The following is a 20,020-nucleotide window of genomic DNA, read 5'->3' as shown; positions in this document are numbered from 1 at the left end:
AACACAAGCAGCATGCAAAAAATTGGAATCAGAAGAGATCAATTGACATGACAATGAAAATGAACAAGTATGACATCAAATTGTGTGACACACATTGTCACACCATACATTCATATGTCTAAAACAGAGATGGAAAATGATAAAAATGCACAACCAAGCCTCAAAAATCATGCAACATGTTGGGAATCAGCATACCAAATTTCAAATCAATTGGCCAATGTATGAGCATTTCACAATAGAATTGGTACAACATGTTACATTTGCATACATGTTCAAATAATCAATCACATTTTAAATTCCAGAAATGATAAAATCATGAAATCAGCATAACAAAATAATAGACATCCATATGAACATGTAGCGAAAAATTGGAAGTGATTTGGATTAATTTTCTAATTGTTATGATTTTTTGAAGTTGAAGAAAATATTGAAATATTAAAAAAAATATGCATGATAAATTGGAGGGAAATGAAATTGGATTGATTAATTTGAAAAATGTTGGAGGCAGGGATCGAACCAGGTAAGGAGTTGGAAATGCGCTGGAGCAAATAAAATCACAATGTACACGGCCAGGAATCGAACCGTGTACAAGCGCGCATCATCAAAACGCCAGCGTTTGGCTTAAGTGAGAAATTAAAATGGATTTCCAAATGTTCACGTGAGGTATCGAACTGGTGAGGCCATGGCTAATAGCACGCGCACAGTGAAATTGAAGTGCTGAACCAGGAAACCCTAGGTCCTGTTCATGCACGGAGGTTGACGGTGGTTTCCACCGTCTTCCTCGTGGAGTCCGGCCAAGCTACAGTAACACATCAATTTTTTTTTCCAGAAATAGGCAATATATACATGGTTAGAACCGTCTTGAAGCCAGGAGTAAGGATCTATCATTATTTTCAGCTAAAAGTCCATGAATAATGAGAATCGAATGAAAACATTTTCAACATGCAAACTTCAAATCCACATAACTCAAGCAATATTCATCCGTTTTCAAAAGTATTCATATCAGTGTAATCAGCATTCAAAGATCTACAATATTATGTGCATAAAATCAAGAATTAAGAGGATCGAATTTCACACCTCTTGAAGAGCAGAACAATGAAATGGTGGATTTGAGCTATCAAAAGTGTCCAGATCTTCTCCCTTACTCTTGTTATGAAGCTTGATGTAGAAATCGAAGCTTAAAACGACCTGGATCTTGATTAATTTTCCACTTCCATCTTCATGTTCTTGAGCTTGATGTGCTTGTTTCTTCACCAAAACCTTCAATCCAGAGCTTGATCCTTCATCAACAATGCTTGCTGAAGACGATTATGCCATCAAATTCTTGTGCTATGTGGAAAAATTTGAAGTTTGAGATGAGAGAAAATTTGGAGGGAAATCTCAAATCTAGATCTAGAATCTGTAAAAACTCCAGAATTCTATTATGATTTGATTTATATATGGTCTCTTAATCACATCCAAATCAAAATTAGGCATGAGTTAATTATGATTAGTGAAAATAAGGTGCATGACAAAATTGGAAAATGTGAGGTGCATGGCAAATTTTGGACGTGAACAGTAGCATATGGAGGTGTATTTCACTTAAAATCATCTCATGAACACAATGGCAATGGTATTAATCATGTATGTTGCACCAAATTTGAATTTCCAACTTTCCCTCCAAAATGAACATGCATGGGCAAATGATCATATGAGTAAATTTCATGCAATGTAATGATGGATTTGGAAATTATAGGTCATGACAAGCATAATGCAAAAAGAGTGACTCATTTTGGAGCTTTGGATCAAAAGTTATGGCTTGTTGAAGTTCCATGTACACATTGCAATCATTTGATCATAATTCTTCAACCATTCATCAGATGCTCATGATCTTGGACTTTTTGGAAATGGGAGAGAAATATCTTCAACTTTCATGTTCAACAAAAATTCATTTGAAGCTTCTTTGATGTTGGAAAGTTGAGTTGAATGTGATCCAAAAACTTGCCATTTTTGGAAACTTGAAATTACATGTCACTTTCCATTTTGGGAAACTTTTGCACTGGCTTCAAATTCTTCAAAGTAGAGGTTTGACATGATGAATAGGATTTGTTTGAACATGAATGAGGATGTCAAGATCATTTCCCACACCTCAAAGTCTTCCATTGACTGTACAGTTGATCATATGGTCCTCAAATGACCTGGACAATGCCTGATGAATTTGAGCCTCAACCTCTTGGGGAATTTGCTCCAAAATGAACCTCTAGCACATATAAGCTCAAGATAATGTCATGAGGTCCTCATACCAAGAAAGTACCATCTGCTCTTGCTCAGAGGAAAACCTTGAATTGCTGTGACCTGTGGTTACTTAGACTACAAAATAAATGTTAGATGACATATTTTTGGTACTTTTGGTTAGTGATTAAACAAGAAATGCAATGATATACAATGCAAGCAATGCCTAGTGATCCAATACCACTCACAGGGATATCCCACCCAAAGGGAAGGAAGCCAATATACTCAAAGATCCTTGAGGCTATGCAATGCTATGATATGATGCCATGAGGGATCTTAGGGACAAAATTGGGGTCTTACAGGTTCAGAAAGACGGAACCCTCTCCACTGATTGACCGGACAAAAGATCTTGGGCTTTTGTTCTGAAGCATCGACACGTAGTGTGATCTTAAAGAACGATGCAATGAATAACGGTGGATTGACTACTAATCCCTTTTATCCGTCAATTGCCTCTTCATGGAGGTCTTTAGCACTGGTGCCTCTTCTTGGAGGTCTTTAGGCACAAAAATAAACACACAAAGACATTGCCTCCTATCGAGGTCTTCCAGCTAAGAAAGCGGTAAAATGCGGGGAAAATAAAGGGAACAAGAGATCTACCGCACGGAAAAAATCCGAAGTAATAGCAACTAACGACACAAGAAACCCGAAGATCCCTCAAGCTAGCACCATTAAAGAAAGCGAGTCAGTACAGGTAATCAGAATAAACCTCCAGGTGGTATCCCACAAATAAAGTGGAATACCAAGCAAGCCATCTCTTCTAAAGTCATGTGAGCCCTCACAAAAACTCAACAAACAGGTTAGAGTGACAGGATAGCATCAGGAGAAAACAATGCCATGACGAACACAAAACAGATTAGAGCAAATAGAAAAAACAACTGTTGTCGCGATCGCTGCTGCTTCGCTTAGCGAAGCTTCGCTGCATGCTCGCCTAGCGAGCGCCTGCGGATTTTGGGTTCTTCATGGATAACAGTACGATCTCAGAAACCCCAAACCCCGTGGTCTCCATTTCAGAAGTTAAGTGATTAAACATTCAAGGTATTGTTTTATACATTCATGCATATCTAAACCCGTGGGCAAAACCTAACGATACCTCATACATTCAGAGAATTCAAATTGAAAGCATAGAGTAATGGGAATAAGGGCAAACCTGATTAGAGAGATCGATTAAAATCGAATGGCACGGCTAGGTTTGCAAAGCAATGTTAGGGTTTGCGTGAGACGGAGGTGAAAAAGTGTGAGAGTCAGGGTGAACTTTTCAGAGCTGTCTGGAGGTTGCTGCAGATTAGCTCGTCTCTCTCTTTTTATCCCTCTTTTCTCCCAGGGTTTTGTTCCACTGAAACTCTAGTATTTATAACCTGATTTTTGTGGCTTGGTGGGCTTAAATGAGGGCAACTCAAGCCCATGACTTTCTGTTATTTTTCTCAAAACGCGTGGGCTTCGCCTAGCGAAGGATCTGCTCGCTTAGCGAGCATGACAATTCAGATTCGCTAGGCGAACCATTCTGCTCGCCTAGCGAGCACGACAGCTCAGGAACAGATTTTTGCTCCTTCAAGATTAGCGTTCTGAATGATGAATAGACCCCATTTGAACCTGTTGGAAGTAACTCAAGTCTTTCCCTTGTGTTGACTGATCACCCGGATAGAACCCACAAAGTGTCTTGGATGATGTTCAAGCTTCTTGGATCTGATTCTGATTGACATGATGAAATACAATATGAAATATTAAATGACCTAAAAATGAATGCATGAATGAGGAGGGCAAATTTTGGGGTGTTACAGCTGCCCCTATTCAATCATCAGCTAACCCGAGCAGGATGAAAGCGAACAACTTATCAGACAAACAGGGTGAGATGTGATTGAATACCAAAGACAGACCGAAAATTTGCGCTCTGAGAGCACCACAAAAATGTTAAAATACACCGCGTTGTTTATTTTTCTTCCGATCCTCTAGCTGAATCTGAATCAGTCTTCTGACTTAATCTGGAGTTTCGATCCTCTAGCTGAATCTATACTCAATTTAGTCCTCTGGTTGGATATTAATTTTGATTCTCGGGCTGGATACGATTTTGATCTCCTGGCTAGATCTACTTCGATCTTCTGGCTAGATCTATTCTCTTTGATTCTCTGGCTGAATCTATTTTCGGTCTTCGGGTTAGACCTGCCTTCGATCTTCTGGCTAGATCTACTTTGTTTCGATTCTCTGGCTGAATCTATTCTCTTTGATTCTCTGGCTGAATCTATTTTCGGTCTTCGGGCTAGACCTGCCTTCGATCTTCTGGCTAGATCTTCTTCGATCTTCTGGCTAGATCTTCTTCATTCTGATTCTCTGGCTGAATCTATTCTCGGTCTTCGGGCTAGACCTGACTTCAATCTTCTGGCTAGATCTTCTGGCTAGATCTACTTTGTTTTGATTCTTTGGCTGAATCTATTCTCGGTCGTCGGGCTAGACCTGACTTCGATCTTCTGGCTAGATCTTCTCCGATCTTCTGGCTAGATCTACTTCGATCTTCTGGCTAGATCTGGATTGATTTGATGATAAATTCCCATCATCAGGATCTCGCATCTGAGGCATGCACTGGTTGACCCTCTTTCGAAATCTACACCCAATCTTCATGTTAGATATGCAGCTTCGAGAATATTCCACTTTTTGGGCTTCGTACATATTCTTCAGGCTAGAACATGTTGTAACGACTCTTCAATTAGATTTTGTTTTTAAATTGCGATCCGCGAGCTGGATCCTCTTGTAGGTTGATTTTTTGTTGAGCTATCAATCTACTCCTCTAGCTGGCTTGCTGGGGAAATGTCGTAGGAATCGACCTTTGCTGGGGATATGAACTTGCTAATCGTCCTCAGGCTGAGGATCAAAACAAATTTGTTAAAAATAATCTGCTAGGGAATGAGATGAACACTGGGGACACCTCCCTCTTGTCTGTTGGGTATGCAACTACTCCGCTGTTGCTAGGGATACAAGGTGCAACTCTACTGGGGGACATGCTCTGCTGAGGAGAGACTTTGTCAACCGCTTGGGGATGAGGATTCATGACTCGACATCCGGTTCCTATGACCTGCAATCACACACGTATGTCCCGGGGGAATTACTCGGTTTGAATTCACCGTCCGGGATTAAGCACATTCCAAGCAATTTTAAATGTTTTCCTGTGCAAATCATATGTAAAAGCCACCATTATGTTCAGATGCAATATGTTTTATCAAAAATTCGGACATTTGCAAACAAACTGATAAATGAGAAATAAAGGGGCTTTTTAACTGAATTATTCGACTTTTATTGGTTGAAAAATTTGTGCCAGGAATAGGCGAGTACATCAGGAAGCTGATCCCTGAAAAGAGGCGATCGCTATAAATTGAACAAAAGAAAACTATCCTAATGGCAATGTGGATACGGGTCCCACTGAGTTTCGACTCTGTTATGGCTTGTATGACCTCAAGACGCTCTGCTCATCTTTCTTTCTGAAGTGGATGATTAGTCGATCTTTAACCTTCGAAGATTGCTGGATTGAACGAAACGGTGATATAACACGGATGAACTCAGATTGCAGTCATTCGCTTATTCCCTCTTTTGCGTGGACCGCTCTTTTGGGTTTTCAATCCACCGGGATACCCTTTTTTGCCTGAGCCGCCCTTTCGGGTTTTCGACTCACCGGGTGTACATTTTTTTTTTATATCCCTAATTTTTGCCCGAACCTCTTTATATATTTTTTTTTGGTTCGTCGGGATGCCATTTTTTCTGCCTGGACTCTTTTTATTGTCCAGCGGGTCTATTTTATGCGAAGTATTTTTTAACTGCGTCTGAGTTGACAGGGGATGGGAAGTCTTCGCCATCCATGGTTGTTAGCATCAAAGCTCCGCTAGAGAAAACTCTTTTAACCACGTATGGACCCTCATAGTTCGGTGTCCATTTGCCCCTGTGATCTGTATTGGGAGGAAGAATTCTTTTGAGTACCAATTCACCAACTTGATACTCCCGAGGGCGCACTTTCTGATCAAATGCTCTCTTCATTCGTCTCTGATATAGTTGGCCATGGCATATAGCTGCTAGTCTCTTTTCCTCAACTAGGCTCAGCTGGTTGTATCGAGAACGGACCCATTCTGCTTCGTCAAGCTTAACATCCATCAGGACCCGCAAAGAAGGAATTTCGACTTCAACCGGAAGAACTGCTTCCATGCCATATACAAGCTGATAAGGTGTTGCCCCAGTGGATGTTCTAATTGAAGTTCGATACCCATGTAATGCAAATGGTAACATCTCATGCCAGTCTTTGTATGTTACCACCATCTTTTGCACAATCTTCTTAATATTCTTGTTAGCTGCCTCAACAGCGCCATTCATCTTTGGCCTGTAAGGGGAAGAATTGTGATGCTCGATTTTGAAGTCCCGGCAAAGCGTTGCCATCATTTTGTTATTGAGATTCGAACCATTATCAGTAATGATCCGCTCGGGAACTTCGTATCTGTAGATGATATCTCTTTTCAGAAATCTGGCTACCACCTGCTTCGTAACATTCGCATAAGATGCTGCTTCCACCCACTTAGTGAAGTAATCAATAGCGACCAAAATGAATCTATGGTCGTTGGAAGTAGTCGGTTCGATCTTGCCAATCATATCAATGCCCCACATTGCAAAAGGCCAAGGTGACGACATGACATTCAATGGGCTTGGAGGGATATGCACTTTATCTGCGTAAATCTAGCACTTGTGACACTTTCGGGCGTATGCGCAATAGTCTGCCTCCATTGCTAACCAATAATACCCCGATCTTAACAACTTCTTAGCCATTGCATGTCCTCTGGCATGGGTACCGAAAGATCCCTCATGTACTTCTTGCATTAACATGTCCGCTTCCTGCTTGTCCACACATCTGAGCAAGACCATGTCGAAATTTCGCTTGTACAGAGTATCATCTGAGTTCAGAAAGAAGCTACCGGCTAACCTCCTCAATGTCTTCTTATCGTTCGAAGACGCCCCAGCTGGGTACTCTTGACTCTTCAAGAAACGCTTGATGTCATGATACCACGGCTTATCATCAGATACTACATCGGCAACAAACACATAGGCGGGTATATCAAGCCGGGATACATCAATTCTGGGTACATAGTTCCAACATAGCACCTTAATCATCGAAGACAAGGTAGCCAAAGCATCAGCAAATTGGTTTTCTTCACGAGGAACGTAATGCAGCTTCACCGTCGTAAAGAAAGTCAACAATCTTCTCGTGTAGTCTCTGTAAGGAACCAAATGAGGCTGATGTGTATACCATTTCCCGTTGGTTTGATTGATGACCAGAGCTGAATCCCCGTATACATCCAGGGTTTTAATCCGTAGGTTGATGGCTTCCTCAAGTCCTAGGATACAAGCTTCGTATTCGGCTTCATTGTTGGTGCAGGGAAAAGTTATTCTAGCACAAAATGGCATATGAATCCCCTCCGGCGTGATCAACACTGCACCAACTCCACGACCATTGACGTTGACCGCCCCATCAAACATCATAATCCATTTGGATTCAGGGTCAGGCCCCTCCTCCGGGAGTGGTTCCTCGCAATCTTTCGATTTGAGAAACATGATGTCCTCGTCAGGAAAGTCGAACCTCATATGTTGGTAATCATCAATCGGTTGCTCTGCAAGATAGTCTGACAAGACACTTCCTTTGATGGCTTTTTGTGAAGTGTATTGGATGTCATACTCTATCAGTATCATTTTCCACCTAGAAACCCTTCTGGTAAGCGCTGGCTTATCAACAATATACTTGATTGGATCCATCTTTGATATCAATAGAGTCGTCTGAGTCAACATATACTGTCTTAGTCGGCGAGCAGCCCATGCCAAAGCGTAACAAGTTTTCTCGAGCAGTGAGTATCTTTGTTCACAGTCGGTAAACTTTTTGCTAAGGTAGTATATCGCATGCTCTTTTCGACCTGACTCGTCATGCTGACCGAGCACACAGCCCATTGACCTTTCTAACACCGTCAAGTACATGATCAACGGTCTTCCCTCTACTAGAGGCATTAGAACCGGGGGCTCCTGCAAGTACTCTTTTATTCTTTCAAAGGCTTTCTGACAATCATCATTCCACCTGATCTCTTGCTCTTTTCTCAGCATCTTGAACAATGGCTCGCATGTGGCTGTAAGATTAGATATGAACCTTGAAATGTAATTCAATCTACCCAGGAAGCCACGAACCTCTCTTTCTGTTTTAGGTGCAGGCATTTCTTGAATAGCTTTTACTTTCGCAGGATCTACCTCTATTCCTCTTTCACTTACAATGAAACCTAACAACTTACCAGTTTGCACTCCAAAAGTGCACTTGTTCGGATTCAGCCTTAACTTGAACTTTCTCAGACGTTCAAACAACTTCTGCAGATTGTCCAGATGTTCTTCTTTTGTTCGGGACTTGGCAATCATATCATCCACATAGAAGTCGATCTCTTTGTGAATCATATCATGAAAAAGTGTTACCATAGCCCGTTGGTATGTTTCCCCTGCGTTCTTCAACCCAAAAGGCATGACCTTGTAACAGAAGGTACCCCACGGTGTGATGAATGTCGTTTTCTCCATGTCTTTCGGTGCCATCCTGATCTGATTATAACCGGAGAAACCATCCATGAAAGAATATACGGAGAACTGAGCTGTGTTATCAACCAAAACATCGATGTGAGGTAATGGGAAGTCGTCTTTCGGACTAACTCTATTCAGATCTTTGTAATCGACGCACATCTGTACTTTGCCATCCTTCTTGGGTACTGGTACGATATTGGCAACCCATGGTGGGTAACTGGCCACATCGAGAAACCCTGCGTCCCACTGCTTCTGAACTTCTTCTTTGATTTTCATTGCCATGTCAGGATGAGTTCGGCGTAACTTCTGCTTCACCGGCGGCATATCTTCATTCAACGGTAACCTGTGCACAACGATGTCCGTATCCAAACCTGGCATATCTCGAGAGGACCAAGCAAAGATGTCGACGTACCCACGAAGCAAACTGATCAACTGTTCTTTCACCTCGGCCTGTAGACTGGCCCCGATCTTGATCTCTTTCTTGTCGTCTTCGGTACCAATGTTGACGGTCTCAATCACCTCCTGATAAGGTGTAATAGCTCGGTCCTCCTGTTTCAACAACCTGGCTAACTCTTCAGGCAATTCACAATCTTCCTCAACCTCTTCTCCGGCTTGATAGATAGGATTATCGAAGTCATACTTGGCCATAACAGTGTCGTTAGCAGTGAGATCCGGGTGATCATCTCTGCATGATGGAGGATCATGCTTTACCTTAGAACGAGATTTTTTTGGAAAGAAAAACGAAAAAGAAACATTTCCATTTGTAAAAGTAAAATAATTGAAAGAAAGAGAACACAAAATTGTTTGCAAAAGTTGTCCTTTATTGATGATGAAAATAATTGCAAAATGTAAATAAATGGATGGCCCTACAGATGAGTCATTACACCTTGGGCAAAGTGTAAGACTTTATTATGCATGTAATAACAGGAAAACAATAAAAATTACTCTTTGAGTAGAGTAACACGGACGACTTTTTCAGACGACCAATTGTTGAGCTTTTCTCCCGGGACACACGGGCGAATCCAGTTATCTAAGTCACAGTCATTGTCAGCCTTGTCTTCATCTGCAGCATTGATGATGTGGGGAGAAACCAAACCCCCGCTGGAGAAAGTACCGACTTCATTCTTCTGAGACCCCGGAGTAAACCCCAATCCAAACTTGTCTTCTTTGATGACTGGCTCCACAAATTTGCCCCAGCCTTGGGCATTACCAGCTTTAACCACTTCAACAGCTTGCTTATATGAAGAGATAGAAGTTCCGACCTTCTCGGACTTAGGTGAAAAGACAGCTTCGGGCGCGACCTCACTGATGTTTATGGCTTCAAAGCCGTGACACAGCATCTCATGCATCTCGCCATCCATCTCCACATACTTAAATGTAGACAGGTGGCTAACAAAAATATCCTCTTCACCACAGACAGTGACGACCTGACCTTCTAGTTCATATTTGAGCTTCTGGTGGAGACTAGAAGTAACAACACCGGCAGCATGAATCCAGGGCTGTCCTAGCAGACAGCTATAGGCAGGCTGGATATCCATCACATAAAAGGTGCTCTTGAACACCTGCGGTCCAATCTTAACTGGCAACTCAACTTCGCCAAAGACAGATCTCTTAGAGCCATCAAAAGCCCTCACAACTAAATTACTTGGCCTCAGGATGATGCCATCGCAATCCAACTTCATTAAGGCTTTCTTTGGAAGAACATTCAGAGAAGAGCCTGTATCAACCAAAACATGGGAAAGCACCGCCCCTTTGCATTCCATTATGATATGTAAAGCCTTGTTGTGATTCCTGCCCTCAGATTTCAGGTCATAGTCGGTGAAACCTAGCCCATGGCTAGCGTTTACATTTGAAACTACCGACTCCAGCTGGTTAACGGTTATCTCTGGGGGAACATAGGCCATATTCAGTACTTTCAACAAGGCTGATCTGTGCGCCTCAGAGCACATCAATAGTGAGAGAATGGAGATCTTTGAGGGTGTCTGATTTAGCTGGTCGACTACCTTGTAGTCGCTTTTCTTGATAATCCTCATAAACTCATCCACTTCCTTCTCGAATGCGGTCTTAGGAGGAGCTTCCTCAGTAGTAACCTCTTCGGTGGCTACCTGTTTTCCTTTAGCCTTGGTGTAACACCCTTCTAAAATACCCCAAATATTTAATTTACAACAACAAATATATAAATCAGAGTAATTATTGCAGTTAAGGGTGTCACACAACACTTCACACATTTCTCCATAAAAATCAGTCATGCTCATTATTTAATTCAACATAAACACTTCTTGCAAAATACGCAGCGGATAGAGATCATTCAACATATGTAATACATTACACCTAAAATTATTCAACAAGTTAAAACATCCCGTCCCGATGTTACATCTATCAGAGCATGACCCACTAAGGAGACCACACTAGACTCCAAGCACTAGCTTCTACTCACTCACTGCTCGTTACCTGAAAAATAGTTGTAAGGGTGAGTTCCTCAATCGATATAATAAGCATTATAAATCATCATGTAATGCTAAGTAAATTTACACGTTAATCACCCTAATCATATCATGCATTCAGTAACGGCACATCAACTCAAATATCATACTCAATAACAACGTAAAATGCAACTCAATAACAACATAAAATGCAACTCAAATGAGACTCGACTCGTCATGCATGTGGTACCAATCGGAGTAAAACTCCCAACTTAAAATCATTGCCATTTTATTGGGCATCAAGGCATAAGCCTTCAACTTTCAACTTAAAATTTGCCAATCCAGGCCAACGTGGTGTGAGCAAAGCTCCGACTTAATGCATATGAATGTACATGGCATACACGACTTTACAATTCCGACAACATAATAATAATAGCAACACAACAAGGTTTTCAACATAATCAACTTATAATCAACTTTGGCTCATCAAGCCTACAACTCAGTATTTTCAACAACTTTCCGTACACGGAACAACTCAGCAACATACTTGTATCAACACTTCATAACATAAATCCAACAAAATTACTCATCACAATTAACTATAATAGGCCAATCACCAATTAGGTTCACAACATTAAAATATCAATTTTTTCTAATTTCCAACAGTGTTAACCGGTTAACGCCCTGGGTTAACCGGTTAACGCAGGACAAAACACATTTTCTGGCAAAACGCAACAGTGTTAACCGGTTAACGCCCTGGGTTAACCGGTTAACGCAGGAAAAACAACACCTTTTCACAAAATATAACAGTGTTAACCGGTTAACGCCCTGGGTTAACCGGTTAACGCAGACAAAACAGCAGTTCCTGCGCTAACACAAGGCAGAATGCAGAGTTCTCCGCATTTTCCACCGTTGGAGGACTTCCGGACCTCCGATTCAATTTCCGTAAAAAGCTATACGTTCGGGGGAACACGACTCACACAATTACGGACTCAATTACAGCTTTAATACAACTTATTCATCACAATATTTCAGCATTCAACATCCCAATTAGGGTCACTTCAACGGTTTATCACTACCCATGACATGTTAATCTATAATACCCATTAAACGACGATAAACCCCCCTTACCTGAGATAATCCGGCAATCTCTAAGCTTCAAGCTTTTCCGTTCTTCAACCTTTGCTCTCTAGCTCTTCCTCTTTGCCCTTTCTCCACTTTCCACTTTTCAGCCGCTTCTCTGTTTCACGTGAAAACTCTTTACCAAAAATGAAAACCCTTTTCTCTTATTCCAACTTATATATTTTCCACTAATTATTATTCCAAATAATAATGATAATAATAATCCAATAATTCAATTTATTTAATTAAATTAATAAATATATTATTAACTTAATTTAAATAATTCTCTTATTTTATTCGGGGTGTTACAACTCTCCCCCACTAAAAGAGTTTTCGTCCTCGAAAACATACCTCAAGCAAATAACTCTGGATAAGACTCTTTCATCTGACTCTCCAGTTCCCAAGTCACATTGCCACTTGCTGGTCCTCCCCAAGCTACTTTCACTAAGGCAATCTCTTTACCCCGCAACTGCTTCAACTCTCGATCCTCAATCCTCATAGGCGATATTTCAACAGTCAGGTTATCTCTTACCTGTACATCATCTACTTGGATCACATGCGACGGATCATGAATGTACCTCCTCAACTGAGACACATGAAAAACCTCATGCAAATTCGCAAGTGACGGCGGTAAAGCGATACGATAGGCTACCTCTCCTATCCTCTCCAAAATCTGATAAGGACCAATAAATCGAGGTGTCAACTTCTTTGACTTCAAAGCTCGACCAACCCCAGTTATCGAAGTAACACGAAGAAACACGTGATCTCCCTCTCGGAACTCAAGTGATTTCCTCCTCTTGTCATGATAACTCTTCTGACGACTCTGAGCAATTCTCATCTTCTCCTGAATCATCTTAATCTTTTCCGTAGTTTGTTGAACAATTTCCGGTCCAACCACAGCACTCTCACCGGACTCATACCAACATAAAGGTGTCCGACATCTCCTACCATACAAAGCTTCAAACGGCGCCATACCAATGCTCGAATGAAAACTATTGTTGTAGGTAAACTCAATCAAAGGTAAATAACAATCCCAAGCACCTCCCTTTTCCAAAACACAAGCCCTCAACAGATCCTCTAGTGACTGAATCGTCCTCTCAGTCTGACCATCAGTCTGCGGGTGATATGCAGAACTCAATCTCAGCTTAGTTCCCAAAGCCTTCTGCAAACCTTCCCAGAATTTCGATGTAAATCTAGGATCTCTGTCCGAAACAATACTCGACGGAATACCATGCAAACTTACAATCTTCTCAATATACAACTCAGCTAATCTCTCTAACGGATAATCCATTCTGATCGGAATGAAATGAGCCGATTTTGTCAATCTGTCAACAATCACCCAAATAGCTTCAAAATTCTTACTTGTCCTCGGTAAACCAGAAACAAAATCCATACTGATACTATCCCACTTCCATTCTGGAATAGCCAACGGTTGCATTAGCCCAGACGGCTTCTGATGCTCAATCTTTGACTTCTGACAAGTCAAACAGGAATAAACAAAACTCGCAATTTCTCTTTTCATTCCCGGCCACCAAAATAACTTTTTCAAATCATGATACATCTTCGTAGCTCCAGGATGAATACTCAGGCCACTACGATGTCCTTCTTCAAGAATACTCTTCTTAAGTTCGATAACATCCGGAATACACACCCGATTACCAAATTTCAAAACATCATTCTCATCAACTCTGAATTCGCCCCCTTGACCTTGATTCACTAGAGTCAACTTATCAACCAAAAGCACATCGGATTTCTGACCCTCTCTGATCTCATCCAGAATACCACTTGTTAACTTCAACATTCCCAATTTAACACTATTGTGAGTACTCTCACACACCAAACTCAAGTTTCTAAACTGCTCAATTAAATCCAATTCCTTAACCATTAGCATAGACATATGTAATGATTTCCGACTCAATGCATCAGCCACTACGTTTGCTTTACCCGGATGGTAATTCAAACCAAAATCATAATCCTTCAGAAACTCTAACCATCTTCTCTGTCTCATATTCAGCTCTTTCTGATCAAACAAATACTTTAAACTTTTATGGTCACTGAAAACCTCAAATCTTGACCCGTACAAGTAATGCCTCCACAATTTCAAAACAAATACCACAGCTGCCAACTCTAAATCGTGCGTCGGATAGTTCCTCTCATGAACTCTCAGCTGTCTTGAAGCATAAGCTATAACCTGCTTATTCTGCATCAACACGCCACCCAAACCCAACAATGAAGCATCACAATAAACTTCAAACGATTCTGACGAACTCGGCAATATCAGAATAGGAGCAGTAGTTAACCTTCTCTTTAACTCTTGGAAACCTTCTTCACATTTTGAGTCCCAAACAACCGCTTGCCCCTTCCTAGTCAACATCGTCAATGGTGGCGCCAACTTAGAAAATCCCTCAATGAACTTCCTATAATAACCAGCCAAACCAAGGAAACTTCGAATCTCAGCAACAGACTTCGGAGCTTCCCACTTAGATACCGCTTCTACCTTAGAAGGATCAACAGCAACGCCACCTCTTGAAATCACATGACCAAGAAAACTCACCTCTCCTAACCAAAATTCACACTTGGACAATTTAGCAAATAACTTCTTTTCTCGTAGAACTCCCAAAACCACTCTCAAATGTTCAGCATGCTCTTCTTCAGATTTCGAATACACCAAAATATCATCAATAAACACCACAACAAACTTGTCTAGGTACGGATGGAAAATCCTATTCATATACTCCATAAATACTCCAGGCGCATTAGTCACACCAAAAGGCATTACAGAATACTCATAATGTCCATACCTTGTTCTGAAAGCAGTCTTCTGAATATCCTCGGTTTTCACACGGATCTGATGATACCCAGATCTCAAATCTATTTTGCTGAACACACTTGCACCAACCAACTGATCCATCAAATCATCAATCCTCGGCAAAGGATACCGATTCTTGATCGTCACTTTATTCAGTTGCCTGTAGTCCACACACAATCTCATAGTACCTTCTTTCTTCTTAACCAATAGCACTGGTGCACCCCACGGTGACACACTCGGACGAATAAATTTCTTATCCAACAGATCTTCCAACTGACTCTTCAATTCAGTTAACTCAACAGCAGACATACGGTACGGAGCCATCGATATCGGCCTAGTACCAGGTACCAAATCAATCGAGAACTCCACTTCCCGCTCTGGCGGTAATTCATTCACCTCTTCCGGAAACACATCAGGAAAATCACACACCACGGCTAGATCGCCAATCACCAGTTTATCTTTAGCCTCCAAAGTCGCTAACAGCATAAACAACTCTGCCCCATCAGCTACTTCCTCATTCACTTGCCTTGCTGATAGAAACAAACTCTTTCCCCCCTCAATATCAGGAAAGACCACAGTCTTATCAAAACAATTGATAGAAACTCAGTTAAACACCAACCAGTTCATACCCAGAATAACATCAATCTGCACTAGTGGAAGACACACTAGGTCCATCCCAAAGTCTCTACCAAAAATACTCAAAGGGCAATTTAAACAAACCGAAGTAGTAGTCACTGAACCCTTCGCAGGAGTATCAATTACCATACTACCAAACATCTCAGATATCTCTAACTTAAGTTTCACAGCACAATCCAAAGATATAAAGGAATGAGTCGCACCTGTGTCAATAATAGCTACAAGAGGAAAGCCATTAATATAACACGTACCTCGAATAAGTCTGTCCTCACTGGAGGTTTGAGTTCCGGTCAAAGCGAACACCTTTCCAGTTTGAGATTTCTTTGGCTTCTGACACTGACTTCCAATATGCCCTTCTTCGCCACAATTAAAACAAATCATTTCCTTGTGCTTGCAATCAGCTATTGCATGACCAGTCTTACCACAACGAAAACACCTCTTTACTTCAGCAGTGCATACATTACTCTTATGACCAGCCTGACCACATTTGAAGCAAACTATACCAGCAGGAGCACCTCCCCTACTAGTCCTCTGAGCCGGAGCAGCTCTTTGTTTCCCTCTTCCCACTGGAGCATCATACGGCTTTCCACGGTTTTGATGTTGCTTGCCCCTGCGGTCACTGACAATCTTGTAATGAGCATTATTGTCTTCTTCAAATATCCTGCAGCTATCAACCAATTCAGTAAAAATGCGTATCTTCTGATACCCAACAGCCTTCTTAATTTCAGAGCGCAGTCCATTTTCAAACTTGATGCACTTTGAAAATTCAGCACCAGCACCAGTGTAATGAGGATAAAATTTGGACAGCTCCACAAATTTCGCAGCATAATCAGTGACAGACATGTTTCCTTGCTTCAGCTCAAGGAACTCAATTTCCTTCTTACCACGGACATCTTCCGGATAATACTTTCTCATGAATTCCCTACGGAATACATCCCAAGTAATGACTTCACCTGCCACGGTCAACCTCTCGTGAGTCTCTAGCCACCAGTCATCAGCTTCGACTGCTAGCATGTGAGTACCATACTGAACCTTCTGAGCTGGAGTGCAATCCATAACACGGAAGATTCTCTCAATCTCTTTCAACCATCCCAAGGCTGCATCTGGATCATGCTTCCCTTTAAACACCGGCGGATTCTCTCTCTGAAAAGTCGCCAAGCTACGTGATCCAGCATCACCATCAGCATTTGGCAAGTTCTGCACAGCTTGTGCCATCGCTTGCATTGCGGCAGCCATTGCAGCGTCATTCCTTCCAGCCATTTCAACTTATCAATACAACACAACTTAAAAGTTAGATTAGTAACAATACACAATTGTTAGACAGTAACGACACGACAACTGGCCGGATAGACCGACCTGCTCTGATACCACTAATGTAACACCCTTCTAAAATACCCCAAATATTTAATTTACAACAACAAATATATAAATCAGAGTAATTATTGCAGTTAAGGGTGTCACACAACACTTCACACATTTCTCCATAAAAATCAGTCATGCTCATTATTTAATTCAACATAAACACTTCTTGCAAAATACGCAGCGGATAGAGATCATTCAACATATGTAATACATTACACCTAAAATTATTCAACAAGTTAAAACATCCCGTCCCAATGTTACATCTATCAGAGCATGACCCACTAAGGAGACCACACTAGACTCCAAGCACTAGCTTCTACTCACTCACTGCTCGTTACCTGAAAAATAGTTGTAAGGGTGAGTTCCTCAATCGATATAATAAGCATTATAAATCATCATGTAATGCTAAGTAAATTTACACGTTAATCACCCTAATCATATCATGCATTCAGTAACGGCACATCAACTCAAATATCATACTCAATAACAACGTAAAATGCAACTCAATAACAACATAAAATGCAACTCAAATGAGACTCGACTCGTCATGCATGTGGTACCAATCGGAGTAAAACTCCCAACTTAAAATCATTGCCATTTTATTGGACATCAAGGCATAAGCCTTCAACTTTCAACTTAAAATTTGCCAATCCAGGCCAACGTGGTGTGAGCAAAGCTCCGACTTAATGCATATGAATGTACATGGCATACACGACTTTACAATTCCGACAACATAACAATAATAGCAACACAACAAGGTTTTCAACATAATCAACTTATAATCAACTTTGGCTCATCAAGCCTACAACTCAGTATTTTCAACAACTCTCCGTACACGGAACAACTCAGCAACATACTTGTATCAACACTTCATAACATAAATCCAACAAAATTACTCATCACAATTAACTATAATAGGCCAATCACCAATTAGGTTCACAACATTAAAATATCAATTTTTTCTAATTTCCAACAGTGTTAACCGGTTAACGCCCTGGGTTAACCGGTTAACGCAGGACAAAACACATTTTCTGGCAAAACGCAACAGTGTTAACCGGTTAACGCCCTGGGTTAATCGGTTAACGCAGGAAAAACAGCACCTTTTCACAAAATATAACAGTGTTAACCGGTTAACGCCCTGGGTTAACCGGTTAACGCAGACAAAACAGCAGTTCCTGCGCTAACACAAGGCAGAATGCAGAGTTCTCCGCATTTTCCGCCGTTGGAGGACTTCCGGACCTCCGATTCAATTTCCGTAAAAAGCTATACGTTCGGGGGAACACGACTCAGACAATTACGGACTCAATTACAGCTTTAATACAACTTATTCATCATAATATTTCAGCATTCAACATCCCAATTAGGGTCACTTCAACGGTTTATCACTACCCATGACATGTTAATCTATAATACCCATTAAACGACGATAAACCCCCCTTACCTGAGATAATCCGGCAATCTCTAAGCTTCAAGCTTTTCCGTTCTTCAACCTTTGCTCTCTAGCTCTTCCTCTTTGCCCTTTCTCCACTTTCCACTTTTCAGCCGCTTCTCTGTTTCACGTGAAAACTCTTTACCAAAAATGAAAACCCTTTTCTCTTATTCCAACTTATATATTTTCCACTAATTATTATTCCAAATAATAATGATAATAATAATCCAATAATTCAATTTATTTAATTAAATTAATAAATATATTATTAACTTAATTTAAATAATTCTCTTATTTTATTCGGGGTGTTACACTTGGCAGCTGGCTCAGCTTCAGTATTCGTGCGCAATGTTGATGGTGCAAATAGGCATCCACTGCGAGTGAAGCCACGAACCCCTCCAACATTGTCTACAGCGGAACTACCAATGTCAATGTCTTCATCGTTAACTGTCCGCCCCTGTAAGTAGATATCAGCCCCATAGTGCCACGGGATAACACTGTCTTTCTCATACGGAACAGGCCCTGGTACCGTGATGGTGACTGGACTAACCAAAGCCGGTTGAGGGTTATCGGAGTAAATTGTAATTGGTGCTGGACTTTCGATGTTCACCGTTGCTGGTTCTGTACTTTCTGGGAAATATATTATTGTCGGAGCGGGTCTCTCGGGAACATATATTTCTTCAGGAGTGAAATAAATCGTCACTGTCGACACATCATTCTTCACTGGACGGGTCTGATCGAACTGAAGACAACCTTCATCTGTAAGTTGCTGAATACCCCTTCTCAAACTGTCACATCCATTCTCAACAGCTTGACAATTTTTGCACTCTTCCCCATAGCCCGGGAAAATCTGTCCTTTCAAAAGTCGGTCTTTAACCACCGATAGCGAAGTCTTCACTTTAGTCACATCAGAAACCAAATTCAAAGTTTCCCCACTATCAACAGCATTAATCCTCTGCCCGCCGTGGGCTGGCATCGGGTTTTGGATAACATTAGGCACCGGAGAAAAATTGATAGCCTTGGCATCTCTCAAATCTTGTACCTTTAGCTGGAAAGCCTTGCAATTATCTATAGTATGGCCAGGTGCGTTGGAGTGAAAAGCACATCTGGCGTTGACATCATAACCCCTAGGCAAATTATTGGGATCGATTGGCGGGGCCAGAGTTCTTAACGTAACCAGATTCAGGTCAATCAGCCTGGGAAGTAACACAGAATAAGGCATTGGGATTGGCTCAATGACCCGGTCCGTCTGCCTTGGACGTTGTTGATAGTGTCTCTGCTGACCCGGATTACCTCCTTGTTGTTGATTGTTGTACCTGGCTTGCGGATGATACTGCGGTTGTTGTTACTGTTGAGGAGCAGGTGTTGGAATAGTGATTGCGGCCACTTGATCTTGAT

This window comes from Lathyrus oleraceus, chromosome 3 (genome assembly GCF_024323335.1).
Source record: "Lathyrus oleraceus cultivar Zhongwan6 chromosome 3, CAAS_Psat_ZW6_1.0, whole genome shotgun sequence".
In the NCBI taxonomy this organism is placed as follows: Eukaryota; Viridiplantae; Streptophyta; class Magnoliopsida; order Fabales; family Fabaceae; genus Lathyrus; species Lathyrus oleraceus.
The sequence above is the reverse complement of the archived record's forward strand: the minus strand, read 5'-3'. Positions refer to the sequence as shown.